The 21,943-nt window shown below is 31.6% G+C and overlaps 1 protein-coding gene across 1 annotated transcript in view; it reads left to right on the forward strand.

Moving 5' to 3' along the window:
• LOC126752544 (unextended protein) overlaps positions 1-21,943 on the forward strand; it is a 48,895-nt gene that overhangs the window by 15,433 nt on the left and 11,519 nt on the right. The gene's annotated exons all lie outside the window — the stretch shown is intronic.

Here is a 21,943-nt window from a genome sequence, read left to right on the forward strand (position 1 = left end):
GAAAACGTTTACTGAAACATTTCAAATGATAAAAAGTTTATGGTGATCAGTGCCTATCGCGTAGTAATGTGCATGAGTGGTTTAAGCGATTCCAAGAAGGTCGTGAGGACCTCTGTGACGATCAAAAGAAGCCGAAAGAAAGTCGTCTTCAAAAGTCAAAAATAAAGACAATGCTGATTTGTTTTTACGATTCCGAGGGTATTGTACATCGAGAGTTCGTCCCACCTGGCCAAACGATTAATGCTGTGTTTTACCTTGGTGTTATGAAGCGTCTTTTGTCACGCATTCGTCGTGCTCGAACACAATACCGTTAAGCAGGGTCTTGGCACCTGTTGCACGATAATGCGCCGTATCATCAGTCGACGCTTGTCACTGATTCTTTGACAAAAAACTCCATATTAACCATTAATCACTCACCCTACTCACCTGATCTGGCACCCTGTGATTTTTACCTATTTGAAAAACTTCATTTGCCCATGAAAGGACACTGGTTTTAGGACATTTCAGCTATCCAAAAGGCGACGACCGATATTCTCAAGAGCATTCCGAAAAATTACCTTAAACACTCATTTGAAATGCTAATTGACCGGGCTAAACGCTGTATCGAAGCAGCAAGGAAACTTTGAATAAAAAAATATAACTTTTGAAAAAATAAAAATAATTAAAATAAAAACAAGTAAGGAAGTGCTAAGTTCTGGTGAAACTGGACATTTCATACTCTTTTATCAAAGCTAAGAAAAAACCTTTAGGTATAAACCGTCAACCAAAGATCGGAATCCAATTTTATATATGTATACACTAGTGTATCCGGCCACCCGTTGCTGTGGTATACATTTTATATATATCATATAATAAACTATTCAATACAGTGAAAATTTTATTTACGAATAAAGGCGAAAACGTTTTTTTCGGTATAATAATCCAAGGTATTGTACTTGAGGTTTAAATTTGAATATGTTTATACAAATAAATTTCGGCCTAAGCTGATAACTTAACCGCTAGTGCTATATATAAATTGTAATTGTAAAAATTACCTTTTTCAATTTAAACAAAAAAAAAAAAAAATTCATTGGAAAAAATAACGAATTTAAGGCTGCTTTCTCAATGTCTGGTTTCTGTCCAGTTAATAGAGTTGTCCGCTTAATAGATTGTACTTAATAAACATCAACAATGTGCATGGTTAATGGAGATGTCCGCTCAATAGGGCGTTCATTTAATAGAACTTTCACTATATTCTTTATTTATGAATTGTTTTTACTATCCTATCTTCTAAGTTGGTTCGAACTGGACACAGTGTACTAAATTTTACTAAAATCGGTTCAGTAGTTTAGGAGTCCATCGCGGACAAACAACGTGACACGTACTTTTTATATATACAGATATGTTGGAAAAACGAAAGTCATTATACGTAGTATATAGAAGTTGGGGTAGTGTCCATGTCGATTTTATCTATTAACTATTATCATGCCACACACTAATATGCCAGCATAAAGTCACCTGGAAGTTCGAAAATCTTTATATTAGGTACATATATGGGGCTCAGGGAAGTATTGACCCGATTCAACCAATTTTTGTTATACAGAATTACTATTGTCAAAAAAGGATTCTGTCTGAATTTCAAATGTATACCTCACACGTTGACCGATATTTTGGGTCAAAAGTCAACTATAGATACTGGAGTGCACATATTTGTTTGGATTTGAACAATTTTTGGTCATAAGGTGGCATACTGTAAAGGAATTATTAGTGCAAAATTTTATCCCGTTATATTAATTACTTCTTTATTTGTGTACCGGATAGTGAAAAAATCAAATGGAATTTAAAATTGTGTGATGTGGGAAGTAGACGTGGTTATAGTCCATTTTCACACTGTAATATATGAATATGAATACAATCTAGGAGGTAAAATTTAATGTCTCTGACATAATTAGTTAATGACATATTACGTTTTTAATAGTTTTAAACAATACCGTTATATGGGGAGTGTCGGTGTATTTGCGCTGAGCAAATTTAGTTGTTTGTTAAGGGTTCATATAATGTGATTATTGAAAATAATTTCTACTAGTTTTTCCTTTCTTTAATTTTGTTATTTTGCTCCTACTCAATTCGCTCAATGTTGTTCTTCCTGATAGCTAGCAGAACAAAACAAACTAAATAATTGTAATTTATAGTAAAGATACAAATTCATGAATTTTTCATTTGATCCCTTGGATTCTTAAACTGACAATCACTTTTTCGTCATTATTCGTAAATAATACTTTCACTGATTTAATTGTTTTGTTATAATAGTACCATATTTAATGTATACCATAGCCACAGCAATGCATAGTCGGATCTACTAATATGTAAGTATATTATTTGGCTCATATTTTTTTTTTAATAATACACTTAGATTTACTTTTTTGTAGTTGGCACCTCTATTTAAATCGACTTTTAGCCTTAAACGTATTAATGAGCTTGGGTTTGGCACAATTTAGTTTAATATGGTCGAATGGTGAAAAAACTATTGCATACTATAGCTATTTTTAAGATAATCGGAATATATTCTGTTTGATAGTCAAATTTTGTTAAACTTTCTAACATTGATTGCAAATTAAAATTTTGATTGCTTCACTACAACATTTAAATGTGGAATTATAACATTATGGCCTAACCGGCCACGTAACTTTGGGAACGAGTATTCACATTTCATCACTTTTGATATCCGAAATTCTTATCAAATTTATTTTTCCTTGACTATATTGTAGGCGCAGTACTTCAATTTTGTCTCTCATCGACCGTAGAGCAGTTGCTTTTGGGTGGTACTCAACTTGGACAAAATCAATTGTCAGCGATAATCAATTTTGATTGTTTGGCTTTCAAATTTTACACTTTTAGGTTGTCAATCCAAATGCTTTCTACTCATATCATGGCTTTGCGTTGATTATTTTAATTTGTCGTTTCATTAGAATAAATATTTTTAATGGAAATACGAGTGCAGCAGATTAATTGAGGACGAGGTCTGGTTCGAATTCACATAGTTAAGTATTCATTTATGTATATACAATAGATACTATACATACAAATTTACGTGTGTGTAATTAGATTGCTATAATGATAATTTTATTATGCGTAACAAAACGTGTTAAACACTTCGTGCTCTTATCTATAACTTTAACCCGATAGTAATCGAAGACGTCAAAGCCTGTGCCAAATTATTTGCGTAGTTCTTACGTAATCGAAACTTTTAGTTTTCGGATTTTTATACGAAGAAATTTAAGATTAATTTCCTTTAAAAAAAAAACATTTGTTTTTGTTTTTTCATAAATTTCTCTTATCACTTGTTGAAGGTTTGCTATTATCTGCCGTGTTTTGCGTAAATCACGTGCCGAAGATGGCTGAGATACACGATGTACATTTTTTATTGTACAGAAAAAATATATTTACACAAATTGTTGACTTTTTTAACACATATTGTCCTAAAAGAATTTTGTTTCTATTTATAGATAGTAATTAACATATTCACACTTCTGCTATTCATTTGAGGAGCTCGCAATATTAAATTTTTTTTCTCGCTCTGTGGTTTGCTAAATTTGTCTCTTTATAAGAAAAAGTGATCTTTTTAGTTTTAAATACTATAAATAAATTTTTAATTAAATTCTATCATTAAAGGTTCGACCGTACTCTATTTCTAAAAGCAACGATGGTATGTTGAGGGCTCATGAGTACACAAAAATTACTTACGCGTATTCAAAAGAACACACTGCTTTCAAAAGTACACGATCGTTAAAAATAGATATACCGAAGTACACGATTTACTAAAGAACTTCCAAAGTACGACAAATTTAATGACAGTAGTGGATAATCCAATAATAACGAGTTTTAATTAAATTTTAAAAGAATTTATGCTAATTCAATTCTGACTGCCAATCTAATGAAAATAACCAAATTTTTGCTTCAAAAACCAAAAACTATTCTTCTTCTTCTTAATTGGCGTAGACACCGCTTACGCGATTATAGCCGAGTTAACAACAGCGCGCGCCAAAAACTATTACCCAAAAAAATTAAATAAATAATCAGAGAGTGAGAGAGAGAGTTCATGGTGGCCTCGTCCGTCTTAATAGATGCGAACTAATCCTTTAGTTTTTGAAATATCGATCACAAATTTAAACTCGTTCTTATTTCTCCCCAAGAAACTGCTCATTGGAACCAAAGATATCTGACCACTATATCATATAGCCGTCATACAAACTGGGAAACTATTTAACAAGATATCTTCACCAAATCTGGTACGAGTTTTTGACCAAGGCAACGGTGCAATTTCCAAAAAAAATGTTCAGATCGACTCACTATAGCATATAGCTGCCATACAAACTGACCGATCAAAGATTTTTTATGAGGAATCTTTTGTACTTTTGTCGCAACCGAAGTTAACGTTTTTTTCTTGTATTGACAAGATATGTATCTTCATGAAATTTGGCATAAATAATTGTCTAAGGTAACGCTACGCTTCTTCGAACAAATTGTTCCCACCGGACCACTAAAGCATATAGCTGCCATTCAAACTAACCGATCAAAATCCTTATTTACTAATTTTGAAACGACTTTTTTCCTTTGTTAATTACCTCTCTTTGTTAACTGTTTTTTTATACCCTGAACAGGGTATATTAAGTTTGTCACGAAGTTTGTAACACCCAGAAGGAATCGTCGGAGACCCAATAAAGTATATATATAAATGATCAGTATGTCGAGCTGAGTCGATTTAGCCATGTCCGTCTGTCTGTCTGTCTGTATATATACGAACTAGTCTCTCAGTTTTTAAGATATCTTTTTGAAATTTTGCAAACATCATTTTCTCTTCAAGAAGCTGCTCATTTGTCGGAACGGCCGATAAGGGGCCACTATAACATATAGCTGCCATACAAACTGAACGATCGGAATCAAATGCTTGTATGGAAAACTTTCACATTTGACAAGATATATTCACGAAATTTGGTATATGTTATTTTCTAAGGCAAAAATATAATCTCCGAAGAAATTTTTCAGATCGGTTAACTATAGCATATAGCTGCCATACAAACTGAACGATCGGAATCAAGTTCTTTTATGGACAACTTTCACATTTGACAAGATATATTCACGAAATTTGGGATATGTTATTTTTTAAGGCAACAATGTAATCTCTAAAAAACTTGTTTTGAAAGATATATTATTTGGGATATGTTATTTTTCAAGGCAACAATGTAATCTCTAAAAAACTGAACACATAGTTACTAACAAACTGAACACATACTAACAGAAATGCACCTGTGAAGGGTATTTAGCTTCGGTGCAGCCGAAGTTAACGTTTTTTCTTGTTCATTTATGCACTTACGGCTAGAAGTAAGACTGAACCTGACATCCGTCGAAAGAATTTTTAGCTTTTATATACAATTATATTTGCATATGTACATATTTTTTTAAGTTGAAAAACTTTAAAATTAGATTTGAAATTGTATTATTTTGGAAAGTTATACCAAATCACCGCTTAAAATGGAAACTTTACCGATTGTTTCTTAAGAAAATTAAAATTGAAAATTGAGCAAATTGAAGTAATTTAAAATTATACATTATAAATATGCATAAAAAAATAAAATAAATGTTTAATGTATTATTCGCTATAACCTATGTTACTAAAAAGTCCTGACAGTGATAAATTGAAAATCATTACCGAAATAAGTGAAGATTAATTCTGATGTACATACATATGTATGTACATACATATATACCAAATACTTATGTATACGTATGTACATATATACATGTACATAAGTATGTTTTGAAAAGTGTTTCGAGGACTGGAAAAATCGTTGGCATGAGTGTATTACCTCTGGTGTAGATTACTTTGAAGGTAAAAAAATATATGTATAATGATGAATAATTAAATATTTTGCGTTTTATTTACAATTTCTGGGTACTTTTTGTTACAATATATAAGTACATACATATATATTTTTTAAGCTCTTTAAAGCTTTGTAAAAGCTTTCGAACTGAGTTTATAAGTAATTTGCAAGCCACTTGTGGTTTTAAGAAACTTAGCTCGGTACTCTGATTTTGGCAAGCACATTGGTGTTTATGATTGAATCATCTTGTTTTCCTTCCACACACACAGTGATGTTTTTGTGATTTCTTTTTTCGAGCACACAATCTGACACAAAAATCCATTTTGCGTCCGTTCTTCACAGAGTTAACATAGCACCTTTGGAATTTGGTGATTACTTTTTAAGGCGACAAAATAAATAATGATGAATAATTAAATATTTTGCGTTTTATTTACAATTTCTGGGTACTTTTTGTTACAATATATAAGTACATACATATATATTTTTCAAGCTTTCAGTAAAATATTTTTCTAATTTATTTTTTTTTAAAGCTTAACAAAATTTTAAACTTTTTCCCTTTTTTTGGAATTTTCGAACTGAGTTTATATATGTAATTTGTTTCCGATAGAAAGCCACTTGTGGTTTTAAGAAATGAGTGCTTCCCAAAGGCAGAATATCGAAGATTTCGTATCTGATTTTGGTTCAAATATATAACTATGAAAACATTTGGTGTTTATGATTGAATCATCTTGTTTTCCTTCCACACACACAGTGATGTTTTTGTGATTTCTTTTACTCTAAAGCTAATTGAATTTGCAGCTGACCGTGCTGTTCCATACCAGTTGTATTAAAATTTGTTTATATTTCTTTATTTTGTGTATACCGTCATCATAAACATGAAAACATGCATGCAAACCCATATTATGTTCGTATGTATATGTGTGTATGTATGTATGTATGTGACTGCACAAATCGGTCATCAATCGAACGATGTCATCACAAACATATCTACATAGTATACACTATATATAGTATATGTACATACATATACATATATTTATACATTTGAATTGTTTTGTCTAAAAATTTGCATCCATTTGTATATTAGCACAATTTACAAGTCTATACGCCTATTGAGGCGCCATTTGTTATATACTATACATACATACGGTGTTATGTATTTTATGTGCTTAACATACAAAACTTAATTTGAAGTAAAATACGCCGAAGTTAAAAAATCGCATGCACCGATAGTTTTCATTATATAATAATATTCTGAACTAATTACCATAATTCTAATGAAAATTATGTTAATTCTAAAGTTTCTAAGCATGGCTCAGAGAATTATTCAGCTTTATTTCAAAGCTCTAGAAGTTTTATTATTGGTGTACGGTCTCACTGCCTAAATAAATATGTACACGTGATTTTGATTTTCTTTGTTCAAATAAAAAAGTATTGTTATACTATTTATAATAAAAAATTAACATATTAACTGTTAAATTATTTTTGTATATACATAGTAGTTACTATATAAGTATGTACATAAACACATAGAAAAAATTAGACCAGGACTGAGAAAAAAAAACATTCCACATATTTTAATACAAATCTTTATTATCTCATTTAAGGGGCTATACCAGTGTGACACTTTCAAAAAAAAATTTTTTTTTTTTGCTTTTTCGATAGTTTATATATTCAAAAATATCCTGTGAAATCGGCGAGGTCGTATCTTTAATAGTTTTTGAATGGCAGCGTTCTAAATAGCGACCGCTCAGAGGTGCAAACATATACATATATGTAAGTGAAACTTTAAACGCGTTTTTCTCGAAACGACATTTTTCAAAATTGCTGACATTGTAACTCAACGAAAAATTGACCGATCGACTTCAAATTAAAACTGGATATAGTTGAATACATTTGCTATACAATAGACTACGATCTTTTTGATTGGTTGAAAATTGTCAATTTAGCATTAAAAAACCACCATTTTTTTCGTAAAAAAAAAACGATTTTTTTTTTTCAAAATTACGCCATTTTCTTAATTTTTGATATTTTTCAAAGATCGTAGTTCATTGTATAGAAAATATATTTAAGTTTAATAAACATTTTGAATTTTTTTGATTCAGCTACTCATTCGACCGGAATCATGCCAGCAGTTGAGATACTTTTTTTTCGACACTTCCGCAGACAGCACATAACTCCGTTATTTTTCAATATTTTTGTAAAAAAAAAAAATTTCATATAGCTAAAAATATATTTTATTACGTCCATAGAACGTCGAAACATTCAATCTAGTACTTTCTTTTAAAAAAATTCACGAAAATCGCCTAATTTTTCATGCGTCACACTGGTATAGCCCCTTAAAATATGTTCCTTTTGCAAGCATGCTAACGATTAATCCAAATTTTCACCCACTTATTATAAGTAAGCCTCAGTTGGGATGGACTCAGTGCCTTTAACGAATTATGGATTTTTCAGTTTAATGAATATAGGCTTCTTCGACACGTTGTCAGACATTCGTTTTGCGACCTCTGCTTGACTTCGTTTTTAAATAAGTTTCCGGTCTTTTGATATGAATCTAGTATTAATACCCGTCTTACCCAAATTTAAATAAATTAGATATAAAAACATAATCCTTAATATATATTTGATTAGTAATTTGTTGAATATAATTGTACATAGTTGAATATAGAATAGTTGTTTGAATATCCAGCTGAAGTTCTTCCTCATATAATCTCTCGTGTAAAAAATACTTGTTGTATGAATTTATTCAGACGGTACCTTAATTACTTAAAATAGAGTCCAAATTTTACAAACTTGCCAACTGATACCATAATTTTCTATCCTTTGTAAAAACTCTTTAAAGCGAGACATAAGATAAATTAAAGTTTACATTTCTTTGTTTTTTTTTAACAATGGATTCTGAAGATAAATATTCACTACTGCTTCCGTTAAAAATTTCTGGTTTAATTATCGTTTGTATATTACTTCAAGAGTACTAGCATTCTCTGATTATTAAAAGTTGTTTCGCACTTTTCTTCTACATTTTACTTTATATGTACATATGTAGTTTAATATTTACAACTAAAAACAAGAAAAAACTCTAATATACCCTTCACAGGTGCATTTCTTTTGGTAACTATGTGGTAAGTTTGTATGGCAGCTACTTATATGCTATAGTGAGCCGATCTGAACAATTTTTTCGGAGATTACATCATTAAAGTAAGCAGTAATCCATGTCAAATTTCGTGAAGATACCTCGTCAAATGCGAAAGTTTTCCATGCAAGCCCTTGATTCCGATCATTCAGTTTGTATGACAGCTATATGCTATAGTTAACCGATCTGAACAATTTCTTCGGAGATGATATTGTTGCCTTAGAAATAAATCTATACCAAATTTTGTGAATATATCTTGTCAAATGCAAAAGTTTTCCATACCAGCACTAGATTCCGATCGTTCAGTTTGTATAGCAGCTATATGCTATAGTAAGCCGATCTGAACAATTTCTTCGTATATTACATTATTATCTTAGAAAATAATCTGTGCCAACTTCTGTGAAGACACATTGTCAAATGTGAAAGTTTTCCATACAAGCATTTGATTCCGATCGTTCAGTTTGTATGGCAGCTATATGTTACAGTGGTCCGATATCGGCCGTTCCGACAAATGAGCAGCTTCTTGAAAAGAAAATGACGTTTGCAAAATTTCAAAAGGATATCTTAAAAGCTGAGGGGCTAGTTCGTATATATATACAGACAGACGGACACGGCTAAATCGACTCAGCTCAACATACTGATCATTTATATACATACATATGTACATATGTACATACTTATGTAAATGTATAGTTTATAGGGTCTCCGACGCTTCCTTCTGGGAGTTACAAACTTCGTGGCAAACTTAATATACCCTGTTCAGGGTATAATAAAGCCCTGAAATAAGTATGTACAACAGTTTGTCAGATTAAATATGTACATATGTATGTATATCCCTTCATATATGTATATATGAACATACATACATATACTTAAGTACAAATAGTTGTTATCGGATTTTTCTCCTTTTCTTTCTTTGCTCTAACCCTCAACACAAAGTATAGTAAGCTCAAATGTTAGGATTTGTAATTGTATTCGTCTTCTTTTTCGTATGACTCATCATCACAGGCTGAGATAGTTACTCTCACCGAACGTTAAAGAATTAACAGAAAAGCTATTATTCTCTGGCAGACCAGCCATTTGAATACATACAAATGCCACATACAACTACAAATCCATAAACACATACAGACGTACTGCAGTGTCCTCACCAAGCTTCCTTAACACATCTTCAAAACATCCCACTATCGTCTGATTAAACAAGTTTGGACAATTAGATGTGTCTCTAGTTATGTGGCAAGTAATGCGTTCTTTCAAACTTTTACACAAAACTTTTGTTTAATCATCAATATTTATTATATGGCGCTCAATATACCTACAAATGTAAACATTAAGATATCGGAAAATAAAGGGTGTCCAAAAATTAACGCAAAGCGTTACACGATAAGACGTGTCTTCATTATTGATAAATATGTCAAAAATAATGCAACCTTGGCGGTCGCAATTTGAAAATTTCAAACAAAATATGCTCGGAATAGTAATTGAAATGGCGGCAAATTTAAATCTTGCGTTAATTTTGGGACATTTGCTTATTGTCATTGGGGTCAATTTAGTGAGAAAGAGTGCCCAAAAAATAAGGTGACATTGTATTTATTTTGAAAATTATTTATTTATTCTTCCAAATCAATTTCATCCCCTTCAAAGTAATCCCCTCCCGATGCAATGCACTTATGCCAACGGATTTTCCAATCTTCGAAACACTGGTTGTAGTCACTTTCCGGGATGGCCTTCAGTTCCGTCTTCGCTGCGGCTTGAATCTCCTCTATCGTATAAAAACGGTGTCCCCGGAGCGGTCTTTTGAGCTTGGTGAACAGCGAGAAGTCGCGCGGCGCCAGATCAGGTGAATACGGTGGTTGCGGAACGATATGGGTTGAGTTTTTGGCGAAATGATCACGAATTACGAGGGCAGTATGGGGTGGTGCATTATCGTGGTGTAAAAACCAAAAATTGTCTTTCCACAATTCCGGCCTTTTTAGACGGATAGCGTTACGGTTGGAAGGAATTCATAATGCACAACACCACGATAATCAACATTACCTTGATTTTTGAGCGACTTTGGCCCGATTTTTTTGGTCTCGGCTCTCTTTTGGCACGATATTCGCTCGATTTATCAGCAAGGTCTCTAATTGTTAATCGAAGGTTTTTCAATACCAAATCTTTGATTTGTTAAACCTGAGCTTCGTCGGTTGAGGTTGATGGTCGCCCTGAACGCTCTTCGTCTTCGACACGTTCACGGCCGGCTTGGAACTCACTATACCACTTGTAAACATTTTTTTTAGACATAGCCTCATCACCAAAGGCTTTCTGCACCATCCTCAACGTATCCGCAGCAGAAAATTGATTCCGTAAACAAAATTTAATGCAAATCCTTTGCTCAACAAATTTCGACATCGCAAAAAACGAAAAACTCACTTTTAGCAGCTCACAAAACGACACGTATTTCAAACACTAATGAATATTTTGACATGAAATTTGACATAAATGTGACTGACAGTACTACCAACCTAAAAAAAATATAACTCTCCAATTCCTTCGACGCGCTCAGTTTAAATTCAAATGTCACCTTATTTTTTGGGCACATTGTTATTATTTATATTGATATTCTAAACAACAACTGCTATTTTTATATCATCTGTGATAAATATATAAGTTTTAAATATAAGAAAAATACAATTCCGCCCCGCTTAAGTGTCAATTCTGCCTGCATCTTACTGAATCTCAACCCATTTTTTTAAATACCAGGAAATTATTATTTTCTTTTTGTACAACACAATTTTGTGCTTCATTCAAAAATTTCTTTACAAATTTCTTATGTACCGCTTCAATAGCCGGCCCGACCTGACAAATGGATGGCGCTACTAAAATTAAATCCATATGATTTTTAGTTAGCCCTAACCTTCAAAAGGCGCGTCTATAAACTAAAGAATTGTCGCATCATTAGTTCACTTTGGGTGAAGCAACTTTAGTTATTTTGAAAAAATGGTTAAATAGGAATTTCACGTGTTGATAAAATATTGCTTTTGGAAGGGAAAAAAATACAGGTGAATCAAGGATTGGTCGGTTAAGTTTAGACATGGTGAAATGAGCACCAATGCCGGTGACGCCCAAAAGAGGTTGTTACCGACGAAAATATCAAAAAAGCATAAAAAATAATTTTGGACGACCGTAAAGTCAAGTTGTTCTAGATAGCAGGCACTCTAAATATATCAACTGAAGCAAAAATCCAATTATTTCCTGTCCGCAGATCTTTAAAGAATGCTCGCAGGGAAGAAATTTTCCTCGAATGAAGAGGTGATCGCCGAAACTGAGGTCTATTTTGAAGCAAAGGACAAATGGCATCGAAAAGTCGGAGGGTCGCTATAATCAGTGTATCCCCTTGAAAGAAACTATGTTGAATAAAAAGAAACGAACGCATTCTTTTTAGTCGATCGTGATTGCCAAAGAATAGATTGTTCGTGTTGCGTCATTGTTGCCGATTGTTTTCGGCACGACTGTTTTTCTGACTTAATCATACTAGTTGCAGCTCTCTGGTGTGCCCCTTAAGAAGGCCTCAAAATTTCAAGCAAATCTGTTAAGCCTAATTTAATTTTCTCGCATTTTACTTTTGGAGCAAATTGATAATTAGAGTTATACATACGAGGTATTTCAAGATCCGTTATCTCTCTAATCAATTGTAACAATGTACATACTATGTACAGAAAAGTGTTGCTTAGTTTACTAGTTGATTTGCAACAGATATAAGTATGCAAAACTCAATGAGAAGCCGAAATGACGCACGAAACGCTACATAAAGTTCTATTTATAATAAGCAATGGCCCCAATCTTTCGCACATTTGGAAAATGTACGTTAAAAAATAAATATATATTCGAAAATCAATTTGCAGAATAATTTTAGGTATATTTTTATGGTTATCTATATGCCTATATGTATATATAATACAATATAAATATATACATATACAACGATTTACAGAATTATGATTCGCATTGGTAATAATTTGTTGTAATATATTTGTGTTCTCAAAGACTTATTTGAATAGAATAACATTGCGTCGCCTACTTAACACACGATCGTATGCGTGTTAGAATTGCATACATATATGTATACTTTGTACATATGTACTTATGTATGTAATGCATTGAGGCCCTTAGTAAAAATTGGCTGATTGCCTGTTCTTGATGCACCTACATATGTACATGTTTATTAATTTGGAAGATGTGGACATTTCTATATGGAAGTCGAGGACAAAAACCTCTTTTACTTTTCCACGTTCCATTAGCAATGCGCTGAATGAAAGAGGCAGAGATAAATAAAAATGTGTCTATATTTTTTACATAAAATTCCTAATTAAAGAACATTATTATGTTATGAGACATGAGTTTTCATATTATTTTTTTAATGCCAACCATGCCCTGGTGGAAATTAGGGATCTTTATTTAATATAAGTAGTATTATATCCACTTATGTATTTCAAAGAATATGTTTTTTAATATAATATTTCGAATGTATGTACATACATACCTACATAAGTATTTATCCGAAGTTTTAAAGTTTTTCCGGAAAATGGTTTCGGAGATAAAAGCTGTTTTGTAAAATATTTTAACTTAGTGTAATCGACTCGTTTTTTCTAAACGCTGTTTTCAGAGTCGGTGAAGAAGTTTTCTCCGAAACGGCTAAACCAATCTACTTGAAATTAGTTATAGATATATATTAAGATTTCATACTATTTTCGGTTTTTTAAGTAAATATGTAAATTTTTTCATAAAATTTGTTTTTTGATCAAAAATAAAAGTTTCCTGCAAATGCATTTAATCAGACTTGCAAGTAGCTCCTTGCTCCTTAACACAACTTTAAAGCTTCTAAAAATATTGTCAGATCGGAATAGGCAGAAGAAAAATTTTTCAAACTCTCGTGTTACTTTCTACTTGATATGAGACAAAAAAGTGCTTAGAAACTACAGCCTATAGTAACATACAGATTTGGCCGACTAAATATAATCAGCGTGTAATAAATTATAACAATAGTAAGTAATAAACTTTTTCCGAAGCCCTAAGAGAAATTTTAAAATATATGTATTTTATATTGGCCTTATTTAGTTGTTCATATCTATAGTATATAGTTGTCATATATTCTAAAATCAGTAAAAAGCGTTGTCCAAATGACTATGGTTTTATCTTTGTACACTTTATGAGCTCACACTTATCGTATTTGCTCGTAAAAAGAAGTCTAGCATATGATAATAATAATGTCACTTTACCTAGCGTAAGCCTTATCTATTGTGTCATATAGCATGGTTAGACAAGAAGATCAGTTAAATGTACATACATATAGGCGTAATTTTTAAGTATAGAAATGTATATACGAGTAGCATATACATATGTATGTGGGGTAATCACCTTCCAGTTTAAACTGATTGTTACTAGCATGATCAAGTTTAAATTAAATATCCTTAAACTTCGTTGATATAAATATATACATATGTTCAGTACATAAACGCTTAAAATTCTTAACTTTTTTCAATCTCGTTTTGTAATATCTCAACATCTAACTAACAACAACTTAACATAATCATAAAATAACATATAGTATTAATGTCTACAAGTGTTTATATAAAATAATATTATCTGCAATATTGTTTTTTCATAATTTCATAATTTACTAATTTAACATTGATAAAACAAGAAAATCTTTGACTCAGTTGCACCGAAACTATAATCTTCTTTCTTATTTACTGGCGTAGACACCACTTACGCGATTATAGCCGAGTTAACAACAGCGCGCAAGTCGTTTCTTCTTTTCGCTACGTGGCGGCAATTGGATATTCCAAACAAGGCCAGGTCCTTCTCCACTTGGTCCTTCCAACGGAGTGGAGGTCTTCCTCTTCCTTTGCTTCCCCCGGCGGGTACTGCGTCGAATACTTTCAGAGCTGGAGTGTTTTCGTCCATTCGGACAACATGAACTAGCCCCGCTGTCTCTTAATTCACTGCACTATGTCAATGCCGTCGTATAACTTATACAGCTCATCGCTCCATCGAATCCGTAATTCGGCGTGGTCAAAGCGTAAAGAAACCATAAATCTTTCGCAGAACTTTTCTCTCGAAAACGCGCAACGTCAACTCATCAGTTGTCATCGTCCAAGCCTCTGCACCATATAACTATAATACTCTTCAGAAATATTGGGTAGTCAAAAAAGTCTTTTCGTATAACTAATCAAACTTCAATTTATTTTTTTTATATTTATAGTAATAAATAAATAAACAAATATGTACCATTTTAGTCAACCACTTTTTGCCTTTTTCCGCTAGAAACATTATTTCATCAGTGTAAATCGAAATTTCCAGAACGGAAGCGAGAGAGCCATTGTTGTGCTGTAAACTTCCCAAATTTCATTGGTGGATTGCGTGGTATTCTTCCCTTTTTTATACAAAAAATTATATTAAAATATTTATATATAAATATTTATTTAAAATATAGCGAATTTTAATTTTTTTTTGGTTAAATGAAGCTTAAAATCTTATTACACTATGTAATTGGTAGCACTGGAGATATTATATAAGATTGCAACGACATCTATTGACAAAATACGAAGAGACTTTTTCGACTATTAAATAAAAAGGTCATTCATACAAGAACCTGATTTCGATCGGTCAGTTTTTATGGCAGCTATGTATGTATGTGCTATAGTGCTTCGGTCTGAATAATTGTTTAGAAATTGTAGTATTGTTTCGCCCAATAATTTCATGAACATAATTTGTAAAATAAATAAAAATCTTCCATATAAGAACTTTATTTTGATCAGTCTTTTTGTATGGCCGCTATATGCTATAGTCGTCTGATTTCGACGGTTTCGGCAAATGAGCAGCTTGTTTTGGATGAAGGAAGGGGTGTAAAATTTTAGAACGATATTTCAAAAACCGAAAGCCTATTTCGCATACATACACGCTGGCGGACATGACTAAATCGATTTTGATCGTTAATATATTCATTTAAAAATCTATTTTTATAGGGTCTCCAAATGCTCGATATATGAAAAATATGTCACAAAGCACCCCACGCTTTTCTCACAATAATGCAGGAATTTTTCCTTCATTATTATTGTTAGTTTATACAAAGAATTATTTTTCACTTTTTAGTTTGATATGCTTTAAAAGCGTGTTTTTTAGTTTTTTTAAACTTATTTATTTTTAATTTTTTAGTTTGATGTGATAAACCCCAAATTTGTTAAAATATGAACTATGACATGTAGTATTGTTTAAGTAAATCGATAATTAGGCAGCTTTTAATATCTACTCGTAACCATTCATTGACAAAAAGTAACGGTACAAACTTGACTTAATCCATTTCTATTGTTCTTGACTAGCACTTATAATTCAAGTGGTCGACCCGGAAAGTAGGTAGACTAGGTAGGTGGGTTGTCTCATTTTCCAGTTTTTCAGGTGGAGGGGTTCAAATATTAGGTAAGTAGAATATTTCTTTGCGTATTTTAAATTTTTACGAATTCTTATTTTATATTAAAAGAATCTATTTTTTCTTTTATGAGATTTACCAATATTGTGAAATATAACTTAAATCGTATTCTCCGCCATTAGATTCGGTGACAATTTTTAAAAAGCTCACATCGACGTGACAACCAAAGTTTAAAAAAAGGAGTTTTCTATTGCAGTTGCTTTTCGGAGGCGTTTTGAAAACTAGTATCTGAATTTTTTTTTACTACAAAAATTCTATTATAAGTATTAATTTTTTTATTACCTAAAAGTCACATGTTTTACATTATGTGATCTTATTTCTGCTGGTGCGCGGTTATACATATGTACATATATCTATATAAAGTATACTTTCTGTAAGGATATACATATATTTCAGTATAAATGTACATACATATACTATTCAAATGTCACCAAAACTAGTTTTATATAGATGTTGCATACTTTTAAGCGCATCTTTTTGGTGAGCTACTTAAACTTACTATCGCCTTCCTACAGTGTCGCTCAAATATTCTAGGTTTCAGTACCACTTAAAAAGTTACAAACAAACATACATACATACAAGTGAAGCTAATAAGCGCGTATTAATTATTACATACATATGTACATACTCGTACCCATACATACAAACATACAAATATAAGATGTTGACAATTATGATAACAGAAATCTTCTCGTTTACGTGATACTCAAAGGAGTACTTAGTTATACTCAAAATTCACCATGTTTTTGTGTGCTATTTTCGAAAATTTGTTTAGCATGAATTCCTCAGACAAAAAAAAAAAGAATATAAAAAATTTTGCAGACAGTCTGCTTTCCATTTCACAAAATTATAATATTAGCAACGAAAATTTAATATGCGTATGTGTGCATGTATACGCATATGTTTATGTATGTATGTATAATTCATATGGAAAATGAAAAACATGCACATTATTCAATATTAAAGCAGCCGGTCAAAACGAAGGCAACACACCTTACGTGTCAGTGAATTATTATTTTAATATTTATTTCTGCAATATATGAGTATAAAATATTATTTATGCTATGTGCTCGTATGCAAATTTGTAATTAAGTTAAAAAGGCTTAAGCGAAGCGGTTATATCCACTGGCAAGTTAGAAAAAAGGCGTTGTGAAAAAGCATTTTCCTCACTACATACATAAAAAACATACATACATATGTACATTTACAGAATTGAATGTACCTTAATAATAGGCGACTCATTTTGAAAAATTTTCGATTGCTATTCCTCTAGCCCAGGCCCGTCCAACATAATTTTGTGAAGGGCCAGGTTTAGCATTTTCATAACCGTAGCGGGCAAAAAAAAAAAAATAAAATGACCTTCAGTTTTGGTATATTTATTTATTTATAATAAGCAACATCACATAAATCTTAATATATTATTATTAATGTAACTATGGCCTTAGCATATAAAGATATTCTTATTCTTAAAATCTAATTAATGAGATCTCTGAAATTTTTTCTGTTTGCACAGCGCTATCTATGTGAGCTGGAGTTTTTTATGCTTTATAAGATGGCTATTTAATAAAGATGATTTTTTTGATTTGTTTTTTTGTAATATAACATGTTTTGAAGACAATTATTATATTGTTTTTTATATTAACTCCAGCAAACAGCCTTCAATTTCAACATCAAAATTTATAAATATTTTTTCGAATCTGTCGTCAAACTCGTAATCTTTGTAACATCAACACGTACTTGTCCAAATCCAAGGTATCTTGCTTATATTGGATAAGGGCCAATGAATCAACTTTTTGTTCCGGATTAGCTTTTCCAACAATAAAAGCTGTATTTATGCTATAGAACGTGCTCGTATGAAAATTTGTAGTTTTAAGTTAAAAGAAAGCTTATTTAGTTATATCAACCAGGAAAGCCAGATCAGCCAACCACTCCTCATCAGTAAGGAAAGTAATTTCCACTGGCAAGTTAGCAGAGAAAAAAGGCGTTGTGAAAAAGCATTTTCCTCACTACATACATAAAAAACATACATACATATGTACATTTACAGAATTGAATGTACTTTAATAATAGGCGACTCATTTTGAAAAACTTTCGATTGCTATTCCCCTAGCCGATCTCCAGGAGTACCTCTGAAAAAAATATGTTTGGCGGTATCTTTCTTTCTATGATTTGGTAAAATTAATATGAAAACAAAAAGTTATTGTTACTTTAGATGATTACAAGTAAGGATAAAAGGACTTGTCAGTATTGTTATTCCCAAAAGTTGACTTCCCAAAAAAGTGGTTTTTGTGAAAATATATGCTCTACAATGGCTTAAAAAACGAAATTATTATAAAAAATTGTATTCCTTCAATCGTGATCTGTAAAAAATATCTAAGAAAGTCGTGTGAAAATTTCAAGTGTATCGATGAAGTTTTGAAGAAATTTGGAATATATAATTTTTATTTGGAAAATAGAGTTTGGTGAAAAACGCGTTTATAGCTTTGTGAGACGATTACACTGAGTTAAAAAATTCTTACAAATACAGTCAGATAATAATGAAAAACTTGAAATTTTAGGAAAATATTCTCGAATATGTATATTACATTTGCTATGCAAAACTAGATTTTAGCTACCATTATTTTTTTGAATCTTTACTTCTATCGATAAGTTACGAAACCGTTATATTTACAAAAATAATAATAAAAAAATAAATAGAGAAAAATAAAGTTCGTCTCTTGTGCCATAAACTTATTCAGTTATTTGCTCAGTTCCATACTTTCATACATACTATATGTATTTTATGGCGTGTATATACATACATATATAAATACGTAGATATGTATGTACGTAACCATATCATCCGTTTTTTCGTCTGTTGGAAGATGTCCAAATAATTATTTAAAAAATATTTGTCTGCGGATATACTAAGTATTTCTAATTTAGTCAAAGGCAACGTTCTGCGTGTGAAAAATATAGCTGTGAATGTAAGTCAAGAAGGTCGAACGCTAGATATGGAAATAAATGCATGCATACATAAATATGTGTACCATAATAAATAAACGACAATTTTCCTTAAAGCTGAAAAATATATACAAATAAGATATACATATATATATACAAATCTTACATACATAAAATAGTGTGGATAATATTTGCATATACATATGTACATATACGTAGTTGACGATTTTTCCTTTGGCCAACAAAAATGTTAGGTTAGGTTATTTTGTACATAAGTAAATAGTTTTCACAGCCCTTATAGCGCCGTTATAAAATTATAATATTCGCCATAAACATATGTACATACATATATGTATGTATATTCGATCATTTATTGTGAAGCTTTAAAATTATAACTTTTTGACTTTACTCCAATCGGTCGAATATAAGCTCGTTAAAAAAAATTATCAAAAGACTGTGAAGCCGTCCACAAAAAAGGTTGATTGCTTATACGCGAATTCCTTTAACTGTAAAAATATTTTAGTATATTTATACCTTGAACAGGGTATATTAAGTTTGCCACGAAGTTTGTAACACCCAGAATTAAGCGTCGGAGACCCTATAAAGTATATACATATACAGAAATGATGTCCGTCTGTCTGTCTATATATGTATATCCGAACTATGCTCTCAGTTTTCAAGATATCCTTTTGAAATTTTGCAAACGTCATTTTCTCTTCAAGAAGCTGCTCATTTGTAGGAACTGCCGATATCGGACCACTATAACATATACTAGCTGCGAAACAAACTGAACGATCGGAATAAAGTTCTTGTATGGAAAACTTTCACATTTGACAATGTATCCTCACAAAAGTTGACACAGGTTATTTTCTAAGATAATAATGTAATATACGAAAAAATTGTTCAGATCGGTTAACTATAGCATATAGCTGCTATACAAACTGAACGATCGGAATCTAGTGCTGGTAAGGAAAACTTTTGCATTTGACAAATATATTCACAAAATTCGGTATAGATTATTTTCTAAGAAAACAATGTAATATCCGAAGAAATTGTTCAGATCGGTTAACTATAGCATATAGCTGCCATACAGACTGAATGATCGGATTCAAATGCTTGCATAGGAAACTTCCTCATTTGGCGATATATCTTCACGAAATTTGGTATGAGTTATTGTTCATAGAAATAATGTAATATAGGAAGAAATTTGTTCAGATCGGCTCACTATAGCATATAACTGTCATTCAAACCAAACGATCGGAACCAAACTCTTGTATGGAAAACTTTCGCATTTGACGTGGTATCTTCACGAAATTTGGCATGGGTTACTGCTTAAGGTAATAATATAAACTCCGAAAAAATTGTTCAGATCGGATTACTATAGCATATAGCTTCCATACAAACTGAACACATAATTACTAAACGAAATGCACCTGTGAAGGCTATATTAGCTTCGATGCAGCCGAAGTTAACGTTTTCTTGTTACTATTAACTCCAGTAAGAGGAAAAAAAAGTTCTTTGCTCTCTGAGAATGAATGTTAGATTGTAGGTCCTTTTAAAAACATATTCTGCCAACTACCAATGTCCCATTACTGTGCCTGTGAAAACATTACTTTCTTTATTTAGCTGATCCTCTATTCTGCCTAATAATATTTGGATTACATTCTCCAGGTTTCCTCATTTTCCATCTGTTTTGAGATATCTGTTCATAAGCAAAAGCATTCTCACAAGTTCTCTTCTTTGAATTCAGCAATATATGTATAGTCGATCTACACAACTATTGTCGCTATTTTTATACAAATCCTTTTTTTTGGAATTAAAACACTTCTGCATCTCCGTATGGACAACATCACATCTTTTTAATCTTTTTTGACTGTTTTCCTGCTAAGCGATAACTTGAGTGAATTTGAAATATCTTTTATGAAATTTGGTACAAGTGTTTATTGGCACCCAAGGGAGAGAATCACAGTACTAAGTGGCATCTGTGGTTTAAACTTGTAAAAAATAGGTGTTTAACACATCAGGAACTACTTGACCAATTCATGTTATGGTGTGAAATGCCTCCTTCCCATATAACATATATTTGAATTTCATCAGATTCTTTCAGCGGAACGAATCTTTCCACAAATAGTGCCTTCAAAGTATCCTATCTCTACACCAAAAATTGTTGAAAGTCGGATCATAAATTCTCAAGCCCCAGATAACAAATATGTGGGCCTCAGTGCCTACGTCTGACTATATATTTAAAATATCGGACAATCTGTAGGATACAATAATGTGCTGTTGTGTCAAAAAATGGGTAAATCCCGTAGCCCTTATACTTAATTTAAAAACTAGACAAAACGTCCACCATATTCAGCCATAGAAATCATTTTGTTTTAGTTTTCGACTACTACTGGAGAGTCTCTTAATTATAGTTTTTTTTAAAAAGTACCCAAAAGTGACAGACCAATTGATTAAATATTTCCCGATATTTTAAGAGCCGAATAGAAAAAAATAGTTTAGTGTTGCCACATGATAATAAAAACAGAAGTT

Source organism: Bactrocera neohumeralis, chromosome 3, assembly GCF_024586455.1.
Source record: "Bactrocera neohumeralis isolate Rockhampton chromosome 3, APGP_CSIRO_Bneo_wtdbg2-racon-allhic-juicebox.fasta_v2, whole genome shotgun sequence".
NCBI classification, from domain to species: domain Eukaryota; kingdom Metazoa; phylum Arthropoda; class Insecta; order Diptera; family Tephritidae; genus Bactrocera; species Bactrocera neohumeralis.